This window comes from Dermacentor variabilis, chromosome 1 (genome assembly GCF_050947875.1).
Source record: "Dermacentor variabilis isolate Ectoservices chromosome 1, ASM5094787v1, whole genome shotgun sequence".
Classification (NCBI taxonomy): domain Eukaryota; kingdom Metazoa; phylum Arthropoda; class Arachnida; order Ixodida; family Ixodidae; genus Dermacentor; species Dermacentor variabilis.
Window position 1 is genome coordinate 218,962,735 of NC_134568.1, and position 21,731 is coordinate 218,984,465.

The window sequence follows — 21,731 nt, forward strand, 5'->3', positions numbered from 1 at the left end:
GGATGGAAACGCATTCACAGTTTCAACCGCAGCTCGTGCAATTAAAGGCTTTCCAGCGACGCGAAAGTAAACAACGCTAAAAAAGAAAGCGTCACTTCCACTCGTAACAGGAAGCTGCAGCTACGTAAGTTCCGCTTGCCGCCGGAAGCTAAGGGGGTGAGTGGGAGAGGAGCGTGAGGAGGAGGGCAGGTTGGCGGCATAGAGTTTCTCACTACTTTACCTAGAGTGAAATCTGGCGCTGCTGCGCTGTGGTATGCATGGGAATGCCGGTATATTGTGGATTCGGATTGGCATCGTTCTCGTAGAGGCAGGACACCTTGAAGACATAGAGTTAGTACTTGAAGATGCTCTTGGCAAGTACCGTTCCGTCTGTCACAATGATTCATTTTCTACTAGAACAGCACGTGAAAAGCTGTTTTAGCTTTATTATTACGCGAAAACATGTTTTGTTTAACTATGAGAACTTGTTATTGTGCGTACGACTACATGTTACGTAAAAAGTATCAGTGGGCCGCTAAAGTTGGAGGACAGACGACAAGGTTCGCGCTCGCTTTGAAACAGTTGGTCGTCTGTTCTTGCTTTTCTTCGCTTGGTCATGCATCCTGGGTGAGTAAAGATGTAATATGCGTGAATTGAAACATTTTATGAAGATTTTAGTTGGAGAACGCGTTATTTGCGTAGACATATCCACGTTTTAGACGAAGCCTCTTACAACACCAGCCAACACGAGCCTCGCAGACGCATATTCTAGCCACCCTACCATGACGGCACGGTGCTCCCTTAAGAAACTCCCATAGACGGTGGCGCCAGATTACACTCTAGGTGTTATAGTGAGAAACTCTATGGACCCAATGTTACTGTGGATGGACCGCCATGTTTTGAACGTTGGAACGTCCCCTACCGCGGAACAGAAGGCTAGATGATAATTTATTTGTTATAACACAGTGCATAGAGATAGCGACAGCCAGACAGAAACCGCTATGGATAGCTTTTTTAGACATTAGAGGAGCCTATGATAATGTAAACCGAGAAAAGTTATGGAGCCAGTTGAGGGAATATGGTCTAGATAGAAAGATGATTGAGTTCCTACCATAGAGTTGTTCCTACAACAAGTTTATACAGATAATGAGGTAGAGATAACATGGGAGGGGGAAACTACAAAGCCAGCTAAAATAAGAAGAGGTCTCAGGCAGGGCTGTCCATTGTCGCCTCTGCTCTTTATGATCTACATGAGCCAAATGGAAAAGAGACTAGAACAGAGCACAATAGGAACTGACATAAGCTATATGCTGGAAGGGCAGAAGGTAGCTCAAGTACTAGCCGGACTGATGTATGCAGATGATATTGTACTGCTTGCTGACACCCATTTAGGCTACAGGAACTAATGAGCATATGTGGAGAGGAGGGGGAAAATTGGGACTACAATTCAGTAGAGAGAAGTCTGGGATAATAGTATACAATGAAGAAAGGGGGGAACCATTGGAAATACAAAGCACTAAGATTGATCATGTTGAAAAATGCAAGTATTTGGGCATATGGCTAAACGAGGGCAAAAAGTACTTGGAAGAACAGGAAAAAATTATGATCGAAAAAGTGAAAAGGAACTCAGCTGTAATGAAACACAAGGCACTTTGGAACTATAATAGGTACGAGCTCGTGGTTAGGGGCGTATGGAAAGGGGTTATGGTACCTGGCCTCACATTCGGAAATTCAGTACTGTGCATGAAATCGGAAGTTCAGGCATGCATGGAAACGAGACAGAGAAGTGTAGGCAGGTTGGCCTTAGGAGCCCACGGGAACACCCCTAATGAGGGAGTGCAGGGGGACATGGGATGGACGTCATTCGAAGGTAGAGAGGCAATAAGTAAACTAAAATTTGAACAGAGACTCCCAGCACTGGAGGAAAAAAGGTGGGCAGGAAAAGTGTACAAATATCTGTACATGAAAAGTTTAAACACAAAGTGGACACTCAGAACGAGAAAGCTGAGGAATAGATACCTACAGCCGAGGGAGGGGGTCCAACGTGGTTCTAGTGTGGGAAAGGAGGTGAAGGAGACGGAAAGAAAAATGTGGGAAGAAAGAATGCTCGGAAAGCCAGCGCTATCAATGTATAGGTCACAAAAACAGGAGATTAAGAGAGAGCTCTTATTTGATAACTCGCGGGGTAGCTCACTATTATTCGAAGCTAGGACGGGGGTTTTGAGAACGAAAACATACAGGGCTAAATTTGAAGACGTGGACCTTCGGTGCGCAGCTTGCGGAGCCGAAATGGAGACCACTGAGCATATAGTGCTGAGATGCACAGACCTTCGCCCGACCCTGGCAGAGGGTACAGTGGCAGATATGGAAGGGGCATTAGGTTTTCCCGGGGAACGAGGGCAAATAGACGAGAAAAGAGTGGCAGTAACGAAGGGGAGGCTGGAGGATTGGTGGAGGAAGTCAAGGGATAGATAATACCATAAACCGGGGAGATAATGGTTCCTCTACTGTTTTAGATAGTTATTTTGGGGGGAGGAGGGGAGTGAAAACTAGGTTAAGGAAAAGAGGATATAAAGAAAGGGAAAAAGATAATAATAAAACAAGAGGGGGAGCAAAAGGCTAGGTGGCGCCAGCCGCCGCCCGATACAAAGGGTATAGCCGCCATCCATCCATCCATCCAGCCTCCTAGCGACAGCTCTCCATACCCATAGTAACGAAAGACCAGCGGTGGACGACGAACGACGACGTGAAAAATCGAACTCGAAGCCACCCTTTTACGTACTGTACAGGCGCAGGAAGATAGGAGGGCCCAGGTTGCCGCGACGTTTTGAACGTTTTGAACCTTTAAGCTCCACCATCTGCAGGTTCTGTGCCGTTATCCTTAATCGAGGTGGTGTGGTCTGTGGTGTGGTCACCGCTTTTGTCGGCGAGTGAATCGAGTGTTGTGCTTGTGCCTTTTGTACGCCTAGCTATTCAACAGATTTGCAATTCACACAGCCGTTCGATGCACCCGACTACTGAGGAAGCGTGAAAGTATCGCAAGCTATCGTGAAGTGCGTGAACTAGCTTGCTGTCAGCCAGTGCGCAGCAGAATGAACAATACTCTAGTCGGGCATATGAAGATGTCAGCGGCACGTTGGTGAGTTTCAACGTCACATTTGCTGTTGACACTGAGATCAATGTGTGTACTGTATAAGCATTGTGACAAAGTTCTGTTAACTGGAGTTATTCACCCTGCATATTCTGTTAAAGCGTCGTCGACACTGTGTTCTTTAACAAAGTCGCTTCGCACGTGAGTGCAGCCACAGAAAAAGGATTGCCATCATGAGCGGGGATGATGCTGTTGGAAGTCAGAGCACCGTAGAGAAATATCGGAGACGAAAAAAGAAGCGCCAGCCACCTTTGTGTACTGCATCACCAACTACTGAGGCAAAGGCAACTTTCATTGAGGAAGCAGACAATATTAACAAAAAGAGCACAAAAAAGAAACATTGGGAATTCATTTATGATATTGATGTGCACAGTGAAGGAAAAAAGAAACAGAAACGTAGGAAAAAATACGAGGGCGTTACCGGAGAAAATTCCGCTTTTGTTGAAACAGAAATATTTTCTGACGAACATCCTGCAATCTTAAAACCTCGCTTTTTCGCTAGTGATGCAGTTGCGGAGGCGAGTCAAGGAGAAAGGAAACACAAGAAGGTGAAAAAACTAAGGTTGTATGAAGGTAGCAACGAAGTTGTGCAGGTGCCCTGTGTTCAACCAACTGAGGTAGACATTGAAGTTCATGGCAGTAATGTAGAATTGCTTTATGAAGGTCATGAGCATGAAAGAAAGTTGAAGAAAAAGAAGGATGACCGAACTTGCAAATATTATGTCACAGACCACAAAACAGTAAAGAAAAAAAAGTATAAAGCACAGCATGGCATCTGTGGTACTGAAATTGGCACGCTGCTTTACAGTGGCAAAGCTTGTGAGTATGACACTGCAGTGTCAATTGCCAAAGATGACCATGCTAAACTTGAAGGTGAAAATGAAGCCATAATCTCTGATGCAGGCAATAGCCAATGTCAAACTTCAGGGACTCCATCCAGAAAAAGGTACATTCAGGCAGACAGAAGTGCAGATCAACAAATGAAAAATGTTAAGGACAACAGTACTCATAACCATGAAAGTAGTGCAGTGCTATCTTGCATGAACGATCTAAACTGCGATGTGGCATCTCAACATGAAAAGAAAATTTACAAAACAAGTGTAGCTGAAGGACATGTTGATGCAGCAGAGAAGATACTTCATTTAAACCCTGGTCACAAGAGGCCAAGTGAAGTTGGTATGGAAAAATCACTTCTCTGGGAGATTGGTAAAGACCCATCTCAGTGTAATGATGCTGGCACTTATACGCGGAAGGACACAAGCCAACCAAAAGCTCTGAAGATTTCTTCACAGAAAAAGAAACGGAAGCTGGTTAACCTAAGTGATGATGTTGCATTTCTTTGGAATATACAATCTGATATCAATGTGGATTTACCTGAGGCAATGCAGGATACGTCACCAGTGCTGGTACCGGAAAACTGCGGTACTGCGCAAAGTGCAGATGCCAGTTATGCAAAGAAAAATCTGAAGCTTCACAGCTCCCGAAAATTGGGAAATGGCCTGTCAAAAGCAGGTGCGGTCAATTTTACTTCTGCATCCCCAAGACTTGAAAGTGCTTTAACAGGTGAAAGTGATGCTCTGTTTAACAGCAAAGGCAGTGATCCTGACACATGTGGTGGGGACATGTCTAATGGTATTGTACTAGAGCAGACACAGCACACAGCTTCCTCATCAAGCCTTTCTCCGGGCATGTCTGGTTCAAAAAAACGTACACCAATGTCTAAATCTGACATTCTACTGAAGCCAGGCAAACAGAAGCATGTGGAAAAAACTGCAGGTGAGTTGTGTTTTTTGTCTTCTATGTAAATTTGAGTAATTAGAAAAAGTAATGGTGATTATGAAATTAAAGTGTTGCCTCACTAGGACCACGGGTAAACAAGTAAAAGATTGTTTGCATTAATGACACTGCAGAGGTGCAGTGACAAGACACAAGCACACATTTGTTTACTGCAAGATGTGAAAATTGATGAGCAGCATTTTTCAGATCTTCGTGTTCATTACATGAGGTGCCAAAAGCATTCCTGATAAGTAGCAGCAAAAAAATTTGTAAATGGACTGTGATTAATTGCAAATTCAAAGTCTTTTTAAATTGGAACCCACTTTATTATAGGTGTGTGCAAAGCACCTAACAAAATGGCCAGTAATCGAATCCAAGAGCATACCTACCAACTCTCCGTAATCGTTCAGTAATATTTAAGTATTCATGCTCGCTCTATGATTTTACTTAGGTTTGTCAAGTTTTAAGAAAAGTAAGCTCGTTTTGCAAAAATGTGTTGCTCTTCTGTCTCTTACCATGCCCTTGGAAGTATTGATTGTGAAAGGGCGGGCACCAGAGGGGTACATGCTTTGGATACATGCATGCACCAGAGGGGTACATACAACTTTTCTTTTTTCAGCATTAAATGAGCCGTGTTTCGACCTAATTGATGCAGCTCCATCAGAAGCATTTCGCAAGCATGGAGAAGAGTCAAGCTCTCCTACTGATCCGGAATTTTTGGTGTGTATCACTTGTGTATGCACAAGTGTTTCGAATTTTACTTTAGTGAGGGCAGAGTGTGATAGGGATATCACACCCTCCTCTCACCCAGATGCGAGATAAGAATCTTTCTTATTTGACACTTTCTACTAGCTACTGGAATGATCAGTGTATGCACACAATGTGCAGAAGGTTGTGCATGCAACTTATTGACCACTGCCACTTCAGTGCTGCTGAGTTCTTTAAGCTATACCAGTTTTGATCATCGACTTCAATGTGCAGCTATATTTCCTTTAAGCAGCTTTTTGAAGCTATTGGCATGTTTAATAAAAGAAGCATATGAGCAGTTTTTGTTTGACAGCTATAATTTCGTGGTATCTTTAGTTTATTTGTGTACTGTAGGTTGTGCAACAGTTAGTAGAAGCCCTGAATTCTGTACAAATTTGATAAGTTAGCATGCCACTTTCCAGTGCACGGGCTCATTTAGAAGTTTTGCAACTGACATGGTGATGTTTTGAGTGCTGTAGAAGACTATACTTGTTTGCAAAATGTTGCTTCTCTCTCAGAATGACTAGAAAACAAGGAAATTTGTTGTTTTTGCTCTTTACACATTTTAACAGTTATATTTGCTAAAAAAAAAAGCAGAAAAAGAATGCAACATCTTTGACTTTCACTGTGGCAAATTCAATATTCCTCAACAGCAAATGATGAAATGTTGCAGGTTTTGTTGTATGCACATGTGTTGAATTTTTTCTGCTGCTCGTTGCTAGCACTGTAGCTGTGACCACACAATCTGTGTAATATTCCCATTTGTAGAGGTTTCTCCCTGTATACAGTTGTACATGGTTATAGTAAATACTGCTCTTGTCTTGACTTTCGTGTATCTGAGAAACTTACAGCTGTTTAACATTCTGGCTGCTTGCGGAGAAATCAGATTTGTTGGTGTAATTTTATCTGCAAACATGCATGAATTTACACTCAAAGCAGAATCTTGTCCATTGCTTTTGTCTGCATTTTGCATGAAATAAAGAAAGTAACTGGAAACTTTTAGTTATGCTTTTTCAAAGAATGCAGCCGGCAGTTAAATTTTATGGTACTCATTTCTGCTGAAACTTCACAGGCATCAGTATATATTTTCTTAATAAAGTTTGATATTTTTCGAAAAAGACAAATTCACTTGTCGAAACGTTGGCTCCCGCTTTTACCTTGTTCTCGTTTTGCTCATCGTATTGTAGTAACTCCGTGCTTTATGCATTTTTGGGGCTTTTTAAATTGAAAATAATTTTTCTTGCTGTTTGTAGCATGATGATGGGGATATACGGCTAAACCAGTTTTTATGATGGCAAAATGGAATGCTAACCTGAGTGCTTCGTATTGTTAACTTTTAACTTTTTCATCACATGGTATAAAAAGTTTCACAAACTCTTTCTTTATCAGTGAGTTTAATAGAGAACATTAAATGTGTACCATTAAGCTGAATGTTATACATAGAATTTTCACCTAAAATTTGTATCTAATCAAGTTACAAAATGTGTGCACCACTGCCATATTTTAGGTTGAAAGCATAAGTAGCTCCGTACAAGCAGCTGCCACATAATACGAATCTGTACAGCCTTACAACTGAAATGCTCCCATCTTTTCCTGTAAGCCAGCCTTCACTACAGCGGCACATTCAGCTATGTTCACTTGATACATGATGGTAGGTTTCATAAAACATATACAGTTGAAACGTGATTTAACGTAGTGATGACCACGCTCAAATTATTTAGTTAAATCAGGAAGTTTGTAAAATCAAGAAAGATTGTTCGGTCCCTCGAAATCTAACATTGTAATGTAGCAACACCCAAAAGCTACCATGGCATTGTATTTGCCGCTGACCCACGCCTGCATGTGTGATAAGTCCACGAGGGCGGCCCGAATAGCTTGTGTGTGAAACCGAAAGAAAAAACAAAAACAGAGCAACACACCTCTGTGTTCTGGAGAAAACTGCAAGTTTAGTATTTTGCAGTGAAAAAACTTTGTGATCTTTGCCTGCGTGTGCTTCACCAGCAGTGGGCGTACACACTTCTCATAGCCCACAAGCTCTTGAAATGCGTCCTTGGTTCCCTCGTGGGCCCCAGCAAACCGCCTCAAGAGATTGATGGTGTCCATTACCTGGCTTGGAACGGGCACAGGAGCTGGACGATACCTTCGTCATCTAAGGCCTCCGCTGGGTCTGCGTCAGCATTGACGCAAAGAAAGTCTTCAAAGCTCAAGTCTGCAGCCACCTCATCCAGCTGGCAAGGCTGTTCCTAGGAACTGGGCGCTGTCTCTTCGTGATCGTCTTGGGGGTTCCCATAGCCCGATGCATCTTCAGCAGTGTTTGCATCGAATCCGGCATGTCTGAAGCCTTTGGCGATGATCGAGCGCCTTGTTAGCCTCCACGATGCTGCCACCATCTCGATCGCCATAAAAACATGCAGGGATTGTGCGAGCAGGCTGAGCAAGAAAGTTGCGATGAGATGATCAGTGTCATCTGTCACATAAACCATGAAATAACAAAAGCAACCACCACTTCTCCAAGTGCCATCTGATATGCCAGAGCACTACCGACTGCGAAGTCCGTTGTTCCGTGCATGGGTGCGGCATGCAGCCTCGTCAAAATAAAGCTAGGGCCGTGACTAGGGCGCCGAGATGTTTTAACACGATAGCACGCTCGAAGAAAAACCAGTCTTGCGTCAAAATTGCACATCACCATTTTTTTTTATAAATTTATTTCAGGAAAAAACTTCGTTAAATTGGGTTTGGTGCCCAAGTTAGTTTCGTTAATTCGGGTTGATGACAACATTGAACCCTATGGGTACCTGCCAGGGAATGGACATTTCTTGGTTAGATCAGGAACACACAAGCCAGGATCAGAAACAACACAAGCCTTGCAATATACAACCAGCATAGAATGAAATGCGAACAGGAACAAACTATTCAAAACACTTGTGCGCAATCATAACGTTTCTAAGCATGGTGAAGTCTCGAATGTACATTTTAAGACCTGACTTAGGCCACCATCAAGAATGCAAATGAACTTGAAAATGTAACTCATTCTAGGAGCTTTCAACTTGTTCGCATCTGAATTTATGTTGATTGTAGTACATATAAAACATTATGCCATATGGCAATCATTCATAAAAAATGTAAAAAACGAAGCTGAACGTTGTTGTATCTCTTGATGAGAATTACTGGTTAAGTGAGCTGATTTCTTGATCGCTTCAAGGTTTTTTTTTTCTGAATGAGGTACACTGTGTAAAATTTGCATGCTACTTCAAAGCACTGCTGCAGAAGTTTTACCTTTGCATGTATGTTTTGATGTCACTTATAATTACGTTTTTAATGCTTTTTTCCAAACATTTTGCCCATGTAAACTAATATACAGGGCAAGCACGAACAATCTTCCTTATTTCATATCTCTGTTTTGCACGTGAATTTGTATGAGAAGGGAATCTTCAAGGTCTATTTCTCTATATATTGTCACATTGTAGTTACGATGAAGAACACAGTAGCAAAACTGTGAATCGTGAAACTAACTTTTTATTGGACTAACTTATGCCCAGAAAAACAAGTAACAGTGAAGCACAACGATAGTGGCGAGCACAGGCGGCGATCTTCAAAAACTTGATCTGCGAGTCAAACGCATCGACTTTTATGCATGAGTTGTCAAAGGTTCCAGCGTAATCGCTGGTGTCCACGTGTCTTCCGGAAAGTACTACAGAATTCGTGTCGCGCATACAATCAGATTACACAAGATCCTGTGACAACAGACAACGGATAGAACCATCCATAACATTTGAGAAACTCCCAATACATACAGGCATAACGTTTAACATTTGTTAGCCATTGAAAAGCAGTCACCAGAGAAAGAAAAACAAGTACACTTGTCAATATGCAGATTTTGTCACCAGAACTCAGATTTGCCTAGACATCCCATTCTCATTACTATATCCTCATTTGGGGACTTGGAGAGTTACTTCTCACAACAATTTAAATAATCTCTATCTCATGCATAAAAGAGCTGTCCGTTTTATTAACAACTTACCCTATCATGAACATATTTTCTCCTGTTTCATCGTGGACCATATTCTTAGTATTCCTGCTATGTACAGTCATAATCTTTTTGTACTTATTTTTTACTTAGTACACAGTTGATTATCAAGTATTCCTATCCACATACACTTATGCTTCGCCAAAATACAATTTCAAGCATTTTATATTTTCCAAGCCATAAACAAGAACTAATTATGGATTGCAGTTATTAAACAGGCAAATTCTGAATCGCTTAAATACCCACCTGCAATTACTGTCTTTAATTACACATAATCCTTCATTAACATCATTCAGCAATGAATCGAAGGTATATTTCGGTGACATTGTTTGACGGTTGTGTTTGAAATAATATTGCTGGATTACTGGTTGCTCATAGAGCTGTATATTGATTGTAGTTGTATACTGGTTGTATATTGTATCGTTGTATTTGAATTCTGGTTGTATATTCTGTTAATGTTGTTTGTCAGTGCCCACTGTAGTAGAAAAAATCTACTTATTTTCTGCAGTTGGGCATGTATGACCTGTATGTTAATTCAGACTTGTACGAGAATATTTTTGTGGATTGAATACTAACATGGGGGGTGGGGGGTGCTAGAGGACTAGTCAGGTGACTATATAAGGTCACTTTTTGACCCTAGCATTTTGACAATCATGTATTGTTAACAAAGTAAATAAATAAGTAAATAGCTCACACATACCACTATTCAAATTTCTGGTCGGAGCATGTTGTGCATGATGCTAGTCATTGCAGCCTCAATCTGGACCTTATATTTAGGTTAGACGGATGAAGCAGTGGGTAGACTTTATCTTGAACGTAAGCCAAGAAGAAATAAAGATAATAGAGATAACATCACGTGTCTTCTGAGCCCACAGAAGCATTGTCAGCTCTAGTGCACCTAACCCAAAGTTTAGGCAGGTGCTCAATTACAGTATCCACTCCAAGAGGCTTCACACCATAATTACAAGTCCAGCAGCTATCTATTCCAAGGACTAGAAAACGAGACAAGAATTTTAAGCCGGTACTTTAAGAGAACCCTTCGCATTTTGCAAAAAAAAAAAAGAAGCACGAGAATTAGTAATGCCCACCGTTGGGCCTAGGGTTGCGTGGCCGATGTGATGTCGAGTTGGCGTTGTGCCAGGGTAGTCATCAGGACAAGTTGAGAGAATGAAGAAAAACTTCATACAGGTATTTATATCTTTCAAGAATCTCGGTCAACAGACTGTGGCGCTCCTCGGTGCACCGTCATAACTAGCCACGTTGGAGTCCATGCCCTTCTTCCTTTTCTCCACATGGTGGCCAGGATCGCACCGATCCGGGAACACTGGGTCATCATAATTCACGAATGTGCAGTTGTACTTGGACTGAGAAGGTACCTTTCTCCCTATCAAAGGTCAGTGTCCAGTTGACGGCTCAGGAATGTCGAGGTTGGGTGCTGACAGCCGGCAACACCTCTGGCAACCTTTTCAGGGATTTGGCAGTTCGTTGAAATCACGTTCTCTGAACCTGATCGGCACCTGGCACCAAAGAGGAGAGAGAGACTGTTGGTGCGCAGTGCGCTATTGTTTCTTCCCTTGGGTAATTTTTGGTTGCTGACGGGGGGGGATTCATGCTCGGAGCGTAATTGCCTGCAGGGGTGACGTCACAACAGCGTTCCAAAGCTGCAGGTTTGGCAGTTCAGCATCCTTGGTCAAGAAGGACCATCAGGCACAGCACCACTTAGGGCTGTAAAACTTGGATGAATTTGAAAATGAGCCTCCGCAGAGGTGGCTCCGTAGACAGGCATTTGGTGTGTTGTGTGACCATGGACCCGAGCACATGGGGGTTGGACCCTCCCGCATTTAATTCTTCATGGCTTAGCCATGTCTGGGGAAAATGGGGTCCTGAGAAGGATTGTGCTGATGCTGAGTGTTCTGGACCTTTAAGGCCCCTTGACAGAGGCCACACACTCCTTTGATGTTTGGCTTCACATAAGCGCCACCCCTGGACTGACTGACCCATCTGGGGGAAATCGGTAGTTGCTTTTCCCGGTTCTTCTCTTCAGTGTTCAACTTTCTCTCTTAGGCTATGTTCACACTTGGGAAACAGCAAGCGGGCGGAAAAGCCAAAGCGGGCGGAAAATCTTTTCTGCGCATGTACAAGATGTTCACATTTGTTTCGCCACTGCAGCAGAAACCACTGCCGCTTTCGCCCACATCCATCTAGTTTGCGTACATTTGTCCACGTGGTGGCACTGTTCAGCACACTATTTCAAGACATACGTTCATTCATTGACCCATTAGTTATTAAAAGGTATAATTTCGCGCAACTGCGCGCGTCATCTTAACTTTCGTCTACTGTGGAAGATAAAGAAGACATAGTTTCAATAGTTTTAGCTAGTTGCTATTCCTGGAAATAGACAATGAACAACTGAAAATGTTAAATTTTATGACCGGATATTTACATGCTAGTGCAGCTTCCGGTGAAGCAGAACCGCGTTCCGCTTCGCTGGGGCAAAAAAATTGGTCCAAGACCGATCGTGCTCGCCGCCTGGTTTTCCACCCGTTTCTCCGCCTAGGCGGTCAGATTTTGTGAAGTTTTTTTCTGCTTCCGCCTGCACCGAGACCAAGTGTGAACGTAGCCTTACTTTCTACCTTTCCTGTCTTGTCCCCGCTTTTTCTTACTTCCAATTTCCCCAGGAAGAAAGGGTGAACCTGGTGTAGTTTATCCAACCTAGGGTATGCTAGGTTATATTTGCTATGTAGAGCTGGCATGTGCGATTCCTTAGGGTCTCGTAGCATCCGAAATCAAACAAATTCTTTATGGATTTAAGCTCCTTTCCCCGACTATGTGATCACCTTCTTTTCGAAAGAGGGCGCACCGAAGAAACTCCCTAATTTTTTGGCCAACTAAAGGAATTCTTCCCGCGCTACCACATTATACATAGTCAAAGCTCCAAAAAGACAGTCGGAACCATTTCTCCTTTTACCGTTGTAAAAATTCTCACCGACGTGCTGAGTCCCAGATACAAAGTCACTAAAATGGCTAGTGGCGACCTGCTGTTTAACCCTTTGAGGGTTGAATTATTTTGAAAAAAACTTTCCCAGGTGGTCAAATTACTTTATTGCGAATCTTGAATGTACAAAATGTATAAAGTCGGGAATAAATAGTAAAAAATAATTAGGAACAGTATTTTGGTGTCGGCATCACTCACAACTGCAAAATGTTCAATAGTATTTCCGAGCGTGGTACTCCTTGAAACACTGTTCTACGCACAGCGCTTATCACAGTCTGCACACCTTAAATGCGTGTCTGTACTCTTGGAGCGAGGAGTTGTGTTGGTGCACACACGACATCTCTGCGTGCGGCTGCCTTGGGCAGAGGTCTGAGGCACCCTTTCGCGTAAGCGCGTTGCCGCGGAGAGCGAGAATACCTCGTGAGTGGTGGTGATAACGAAGCTAAGAGCAGTGCCAATCAAGATAGAAATCAACTTCCGCCGCCCCTGCGAGAGCGTGTCGTCAAAGAGAAAAACCATGTGTCGCGCGCCTCCGTTGCGATCACGCGGCTGAACCGAAACCGCGAAAGCGCGTTGCCACTGAGACCGAGAATACCTCGCGAACGGCGCTGATAAGCAAGCTAAGAGCAGCGCCAATCAAAATAGAAATCAAGTTCCACCTCCCTGCAAGAGAGTGCCGACAAAGAAAAAAAATGACGTTTCGCGCACCTCCGTTGCGATCACGCGGCGAAACTGAAACCACCAAAGGGGCGTTGCCGCAGTCTGAGCGACGCGCTGAAGCTAGCAATCAGCTCTATTTATCTCCCCAAGAAGGTAGCACCAATTTCAAACGCATCTTGTAAGTGCTAAGAGGTGGCAGCACCTTCGGTGAGCACACATTGTCATTATGGCGCGAAATTTCAAACGGAGGGTCAGAACCGTACCCGTACGGCAAAGACCTTGCAGGACAGAAAACCGCCGCCGTACATGTACGGCAAAAACCTTCAAAGGGTTAAGGTTTGCGATAAGCTCCAACATGACAATATTTCAAATTTTGTGGCTTCTGGCGATGTTCAAATCGCGTTAACGCAACATCACTCAGTGAACACATTCAGAGGTGTGATATGAGATGATTATCTGTTGAATTTGAGCGAAGAGGAACTACTTGAGGGATGGACGGAGCAAGATGTCGTCAAAGTGCAAAAAATAACGATCAAACGCGACAACAAAGAAATTCCTACAAAACATCTAATCCTCACCTTTTCTACGAGTGTGCAGCCAGAATCTCTTTAAACAGAGTACACAAAGATACGACCATATATCCCAAATCTATGTAGATGTAAGTGCCAAATATTTGGCCATGGCTCGCAAAGCTACCAAGGCTGACTCACTTGCGCAAAATGTGGGGAACAAGAACACGCTTCCTACACTTGCACTACCCGCCATGGTTGCTCAGTGGCTATGGTGTTGGGCTGCTGAGCACGAGGTCGCGGGATCGAATCCCGGCCACGGCGGCCGCATTTCGATGGGGGCGAAATGCGAAAACACCCGTGTGCTTAGATTTAGGTGCACGTTAAAGAACCCCAGGTGGTCAAAATTTCCGGAGTCCTCCACTACGGCGTGCCTCATAATCAGAAAGTGGTTTTGGCACATAAAACCCCAAATATTATTATTATTACACTTGCACTGTCACGCTCCACTGTGCGAACTGCTACGGTGGTCATGCAGCATATTCCCGATCATGTCCTATGGGGAAAAAAGAAAAAGATATGTAATTACACTGAAATTAAAGAGATCTCATTTCAAGAAGCACGGAAATGTGTTTCATTCCTTCATACTGCAGAATATGCTGGTCCGATGCGTAACGCTGCGCCAGTTCCATGAGCCCCCTTGGTGATAGCAGTCAGCGCTGATTCACCGTCCCTTAAAGAAGGCCCATTGACCTCTGGGATGTTAGGCTCCAAGGCTTTGTGTGTCGAGGCAAGCCCTCCAAACTCACGGCAAACACACCGCTTCCATGAGCAGGTATCCAGCACCTTGCAAGAGGCAATGGACATTATTCCTAGCCAGACGGCACAGGCAGCGGTGAAGGACTGCCGTGAGTCTCAGGAACGCAGAAAGAAAGACAAGCCCCACATTATGGGGCCCGGAAACGTCAACCTTGATGCTGTTAAAGATATTCTTTGTAACATTACTCTAAAGGTGCTGTGTGTCCAGGAGACATGCCTGAAATCAACACAAACTTCCTCAGGCAATATGCCATTTTCTGCAAAGACTGCGACGACACTATCACCTTGTCTGGTGGTGTGTGTGGCTATCGTAGTTGATAAGGTTTTCCTGACCCATATCATACACTTAGGGGCTAAATGACTCCGAACAATGAACTTATTAAAGCTTCTATCACGAATAACATGGGGCAGGGATAGGAAATGCCTTTTGAACTTGTAAAGGAGCCTTGCCGGCTCATGTCCTCACTACGGCATAATAGTTTATCAGTCTGCTGCACCCAGTGCCTTGAAGATGCTGGATCGTGTTCACCATGTGGAATCCGCCTTGCGACTAGGCCTTCAGGGCAAGCCCCGTACAAAGCCTTTATGTAGAACCAAATGTGTGGTCACTCCATCTTCAAAGGTCATATGCCAGTTTTAAAGATTTCCTGGAAATAAATTGAAACTGTGAACATACTTCCTATTCTGCCATAAACGATACATGTGCCACAATTTTCTGTAACTGACCTACAGTGAAGCACCCTTCTCATTACGTGTGAGAAAACTCGGTTAAGAAATGGGTACTATACTACAGGAACATCCTCTAATGACTTCACTGAAGCTGCTGCCACCATGGCAGCTGGTAGAATGTGACACATCGTTTGTGGAAGTCACAAAACACGCTCCAGATTTATACGTTCAAATGCACTTTTTGGAAACTAATTTTAAGTATTCTTGCCCTGAATTTTATTCGGACACATCAAAGTTGCATGGTCTTATGTGGCAGTCGGTGCATCCTTATCAGGAATCCTGTGTACTGTACCCCCAAACGAGCATCTTTACAGCAGAGGCCTATGCAGTACTATTGGCAGTGAAACACATAGATTGATTGAAACTCCTAAACGCTGTAATATTTAAAGATTCTTTAAGTGTTGTTAAAGCTTTAATATTGCTGCAAAAACATAAAACCCCTGTAATTGTGCTTATGCTTCTAAACAACAAGTCATACTATGCTGGGTGCCTGGCCGTAGACCCATTGAGGGTAATGGTATTGGTGACAATATTGCCACGTCTATAATAACGAAAGCTGGCAGCTCTTTCATAGCTATCCCTGTCACAGGTTTGAATCCTTACCCGTGGAAGAAACCGAGAGGCTATTGGCAATGTATGTTTGATAGCAAAACACTTAAGCTTCACATTGTTAAGCCCAACTTGGAAAATTGGCAGCCTATAACAAAAATACAATAAATTTTTGTCTTACAATAGACCACACCTATGGCATACACTCCTACCTGCTAACTGGTGATTACCCTCCTGTCTGCAATAAATATGGCGAGACACTGACGGTCCTTCACATGTTTTTGGAATGTTGGGAAGCGGAAACGCAGAGAGAAAAGTATTTTCTCCTAGCATACAGATAACACAATCCCCTCCACCCAGTAATATTTCTTGACATAGAACCACTTCTTGACAAGTTAGTACAAGTTATTTACACAATATTGGTACATTGTGAGTTATTAGTCCCATAGATTTGTAGCACATCCTCTGACTGCCCTGCAGGGGCATCTATGTCGGCAGGCGTTTGGTGTGTTGTGACACCACAGACCTGAACACACAAGGGTTGGACCCTCCCACGTCTTAACGGTGCGCAGCTTAGCCGTGTCCCGGGAAAAGGGGATCCTGGTGGTTGAGCAGATGCCAGGACCTTGGACCTCTAAGGCAACACACTTTTTTGGCCTCCACTTAACGTAGATGGCACTCCCGGACTGACCCATTCGGGGGAAATTGGTAGTTGCCTTTTCCTGTCCTCCTCTCCAATCTTTGTCTTTTACTTTCCTGTCTGCTCTTCTCTTTCTTTTACTTCCGTTTTGCGCGCAGCAAGGGTTAACCTTGTGTGGAATAACCAACATTAATCGTGCATATTTGATTAAGCGGAAGTGTACAGTTGGCGTTCGCAGAGTCTGCTTCCTATAAGTCCTGCGACGTCTCCTTGTGGGGATTCACTGTGGGTGGCTGGCATTACTACTGAAATCTGAAATTACACTTATGGACATTTCTTTCCCAACAATTCCTGATTGCCCTCAGAAATGAGGGCACACTGAAGAAGTCTTAGTTGATTGGCAACCAGAAACAGAAATTTCCGCTGTTTTATGTGATACATTAATATCAACCAGAAAAGACGGTGAGGATGATCTCCCCATTTCTCATGTCGAAATGTCTGATTGAAGCTCTTTGTGCAGGCTATAAAGTAATGAAGATGGCAAGAGGGGATCTTCTTTTGGAACTTCGAGATAAGAAACAGTTTGACAAGCTCCCTAACCTATCGTCATTTGGGGATGTCCCAGTGAGAGTATCACCACGCCGTACCGTGAACACCACCCGTGGTGTTGTCTCCGATGGGGACTTAATGAAACTGACTGAAGCTGAATTATTCAGGGGGCAGCGCTACCACGGCACCCGGCGGATGTCAAGCCCAAGCTCAATCAGCTGGCAGCAAGGCCTTCAACCTCCTGGCTGGTGGTATCCAAGATCTTGTCTTTTGAGGCGAGGCTTTCACAGCAAACAAACCGCTCGCATGAGGACAAGTCCAGCTCCTCGCAAGAGGCGATGGAAGTGACGCCAAGTGTGACTGCGAAGTCAACGCTCATGGAGCTGCGCAATTCTATCGGGCACTCCAAAAAAGGCAAACTTCGTGTCATGGCACGCAGATAGAGCCCTGTGAGCTCTGAGTTTGTTTCCTTAACACACAGCACAAACACTATTCTTACTATGGAGATACATTTACCATAATGGAATGCAAGAGAACTTCTCTGTAACCTCGACGATATCAGAGAACTGCTTCATAAATATAATTCCAAGTTGCTTTGTGTTCAGGAAACACATTTGAAACAAATGCACAAAATTTTCTCTGGCAATATGCCATCTTTTGCAAAAACTGATGAGGCTACCACCACATCTGGTGGTGTAGAAATGATCGTGGACTAGTCTGTTGCTTGTCAGCATTTGCCACTACAGACACCCCTAAAGGCAGAGTCAGCTCGGACAACCATTTTTAATAGATTGGTCACTGTCTGCTCTTTATATATTCCTCCAAATTTTAAACTTAAGACAGATCATTATGGCCTCATTGACCAGCTGCCAGAGCCCTACGTGCTTGTAGGAGACCTTAACGCTCACAATATTTTTTGGGGAGACTCCCGGTGCAATGCGAGAGGTCGCCTCATAGAAAGTTTCCTTATAAACTCTGGGGCATACCTCTTTAATAAGGCGGCGCCCTATTACAGTCTATAACATAATACATATTCATCCATCGATTTACCACTTTGATCGTCCACATTCTTTGTCGATCCAGAGTGGAATGCTATTGAAGATCCTTATGGGAGCAACCATTTTCCAATAGTGCTGAACATGCTCAAGCAATACGAGTCTCCTTCGCATGCCTCTCGGTGGAAATCTGCGTCCGCCAATTCGGATCATTTTAAAGAATCACTAAATTTAGTGCGAGATTTTATCAAGAATTTTACTGTCGACGATGCAGTAGCATGTTTTACAGCTTTTATTATTGATGCTGCAGGAAAGTTAATGCCAGAAACAAAAGGTCAGTATTGTAAAAGACGTGTACCATGGTGGAATGAAGAATCCAGAAAGGCATGGAAGAAACAGAATAAAGCGTGGGGAAAGATGTGTCGATACCAAAATGCAGAAAATCTTGTTGGTTTTAAACACATCAAATTGAAGGGGAGGCGGACGTGGCTGCAGGCTAGGAGAGCAAGCTGGAAGAGGTTACTCTCAAACATAAATTCTCACACGCAAGAGGTGAAAGTTTAAAATGGTCTCGGTAGTCTGAAGGGGCAGCAAGTCCACCCGTTGCCCTTGGTCAGTGACCAAGTGAGTACCTTGGCAGACCAGGCTGATGCCCTAGGTGGACACTTTGAGTGTGTGTCAAGCTCCATACACTACTCAAAATCATTCTTTAAACACACAGAAATAGCAGAGCTTAAGTTACTGGAACGTAAATGCTGACCGAATGAACTGTACAACCGTCCTTTTAATATTGCTGAGCTGAGAGCTGCCTTGAGTGTATGTAGGAGCTCTGCACCGGGAGCCGACAGAATCATGTATGACATGATTAAAGACTTCCACATGGACACACTGGTGACACTTAATGCACTTCTTAACTCTGTTTGAGCTTCCGGATACCTTCCATTCTCATGGAAGAAAGCTATTGTTGTTCCACTTCTGAAAAGAGGTAAAGACCCATCCGACATATCAAGTTACTGCCCAATACTCTCACAAGCTGCGTTTGTAAGCTTTTTGAAAAAATTATAAATTGTTGTCTTTTACATTTCCTTGAATCTAACAAATACTTGACCCTTATCAATGCAGTTTCAGAGAAGGGTGCTCCAAAACTGATTGTGGGCTATCCTAAAGCCCCTCCATCCATGCACCACCGTCGCTTTCTTAAGTAGCGACAACCTTTGTTGTGTGCCGCCTTTTCCCCTCACACCAAATCCGGTTCCGGCATTTCCGGTTGAAAATCTTCCGGTTTCGGCGTTTCCGCTTCCTGAAGTTGCGCTGCGGGAATTTCCACTTTCACTGCTGTAAGACAATGGTGAGACGCCCGCGCGTGCTTAGCAGAGCTGCGGCAGTCACCATGAGAAGAATACAAAGGGGACAAGCTGTTGTATTCCGCTGAAGTAGTAGTTCGCGGCCGCTGTTTTCCAAACGCACGAAAAACGGCAGTTGTCTCCAAGTGCCCAGGCAGTACATTTCACTGTACGTTGTCGCTCGTGCCACAACCCGTTGCAGGTTGACGCGAAGCAGCGAACACGAGGAGATTGCTGGTTACAATAGGCGGTGGTTCTTGGATGGAATCGCATTCACAGTTTCAACCGCAGCTGGTGCAATTAGTCTCTCCATCGACGCGAAATAAACAATGCTAAAAAGCATAGCGTCACTTCCCCTCGGAACAGGAAGTTCCGCTTGACGCTGGAAGCTAAGGGGGTGAGTGGGAGAGGGCCGTGGAGGAGGAGGGCAGGTTGGCAGTACTTAACCTAGTCGGCGGAAACATGTGTGGAGGGGCTTTAGCCTATCTGGAATGCGTTTGTTCATAAACAGTTCTTATTGATATTTCTCGATTTAGAGAAGGCGTACGACACAACGTGGCATTACAGAATCTTGTGAGACATGTGGGGAATAGGCATCCGTGGAAACATGCTGAAGATAATAGAAAGCTATTTGTCTAATCGTACCTTTCGCGTCAAAATCGTCAATGTGTGGTCGTGTCCATTTATACAAGAAACTGGTGTACCTCAGGGAGGCATGTTTAGTTGCACATTCTTTATCGTTAAGATGAACACACTCCATGCTTCATTACCACCAACTACATTTTATTCCATCTACATAGACGACATAGGTTTCAAATTCTGTAACATTGCAGTGTGTGAAAGACAAGTACAGCAGGGCTGGAATAAGGTGTCTAAGTGGGCCGACGAAAATGGGTTTAATGCTAACCCCCACAAAGGTTCTTGTATTCTTTTCATAAGAAAAAGAGGCCTGGCTCCAGATCCAAGTGTAGAACTGTATGCACAAAGAACATAAGTTTTTATTCATTATACTTGATGCAAAACTGACTATTATTCCACACATAAAATATCTCAAGCCAAAATGCTTAAAAACAATTAACCTACTGAAAATTTTATTGCACACAACATGGGGCAGTGACATAAAATGTTTAATGAACCTTTACAGGAGTGTCGTGCAACCTCGATTGGATTATGGTGCTGTGGCATATCACTCTTCTGTTCCAAGCGCGTTAAGGGTGCTAGATCCCGTCTAATCTTGGTATCTGCCTGGCCACTGGCGCCTTCAGAACAAGTCCTATTGAAAGCCTATACGTAGAATTGAATGAGTGGTCACTCAATCTTCAAAGAACATGCATTAGCTTCACATACCTTCTTAATGATTACTGCAACCGTGAACACCCTTGTTATAGTACAATTAACGATTTGACGTGTGCTACTCTTTTTCATAACCGACCTTCTGTAAAACAGCCTTTCTCACTGCGTGTGAGGGAACTTTGTCAGGAAGTGGATGTCCCACTTCTTGAGCATCGCCTAATACCTCCAGCTAATCTGTTACTGCCTTGGGAGTGGCAGGTGGTAGAATGTGACGTCTTTTCTATAAGTCTCAACATGTGCTCCAGAGATTAAAATACGAATGTGTTTCTTGAAGCTTCAGTCCAAGTACTCTTGCTCTGAATTCTACACTGACGCATCAAAGTCACATGCAGATGTGTCTTATGCAGCGGTTGATCCATCCTTCTCTGAGTCTCTGAGTATATTTTACATCTGGAAATGATTATCTTCATGGCTGAGGCATATGCGGTATTGTCTGCTGTCAAACACATCAAGAAAACAGATACGAAAAGCTGTTATGTTCACTGACTCTGTCAGTGTTGTAAGATCAATACCGAACGTCGTTGACTGAACATAAAAATCCCATGCTTAAGGATCTTGACTCACTTCTGTATACAATGTATATCTCTAACCTGCAAATCACAATATGCTGGTTACCTGGCCATAGAGGTATTGAGGGCAATATGCTTGCAGACGAAACTGCCACATCAATGGCCACTATAAAGCCACCAACTTCTCTGTAGCTGTCCCTGCCATAGACTTGAAACCTCTCTTGCGGAAAAAGCTGACACTGAAACATCCAATAAGCTGCACGTCACTAAACCACAGTTGCGGAATTGACCACCCATGTCAAAAATAAGATGAACTGAGATATGGTACAACACTCGTACTTGCTCACTGGTGATGAGCCACCTGCCTCTGATAAATGTGGTGAGACGCTGACCTTCCTTCG

General features: G+C 43.7%; 1 protein-coding gene across 1 annotated transcript in view; it reads left to right on the forward strand.

Annotated features, from left to right (window-relative positions):
• Positions 1-3,105: 3,105 nt before the first annotated feature.
• The window catches only part of LOC142557348 (uncharacterized), a 126,864-nt gene continuing 108,238 nt past the window's right edge, over positions 3,106-21,731 (forward strand). The window contains exons 1-2 of the mRNA XM_075669117.1: positions 3,106-3,118; positions 5,562-5,626. The gene's annotated coding sequence lies outside the window, so the exon portion shown is untranslated. The remainder of the gene's footprint in view (positions 3,119-5,561; positions 5,627-21,731) is intronic.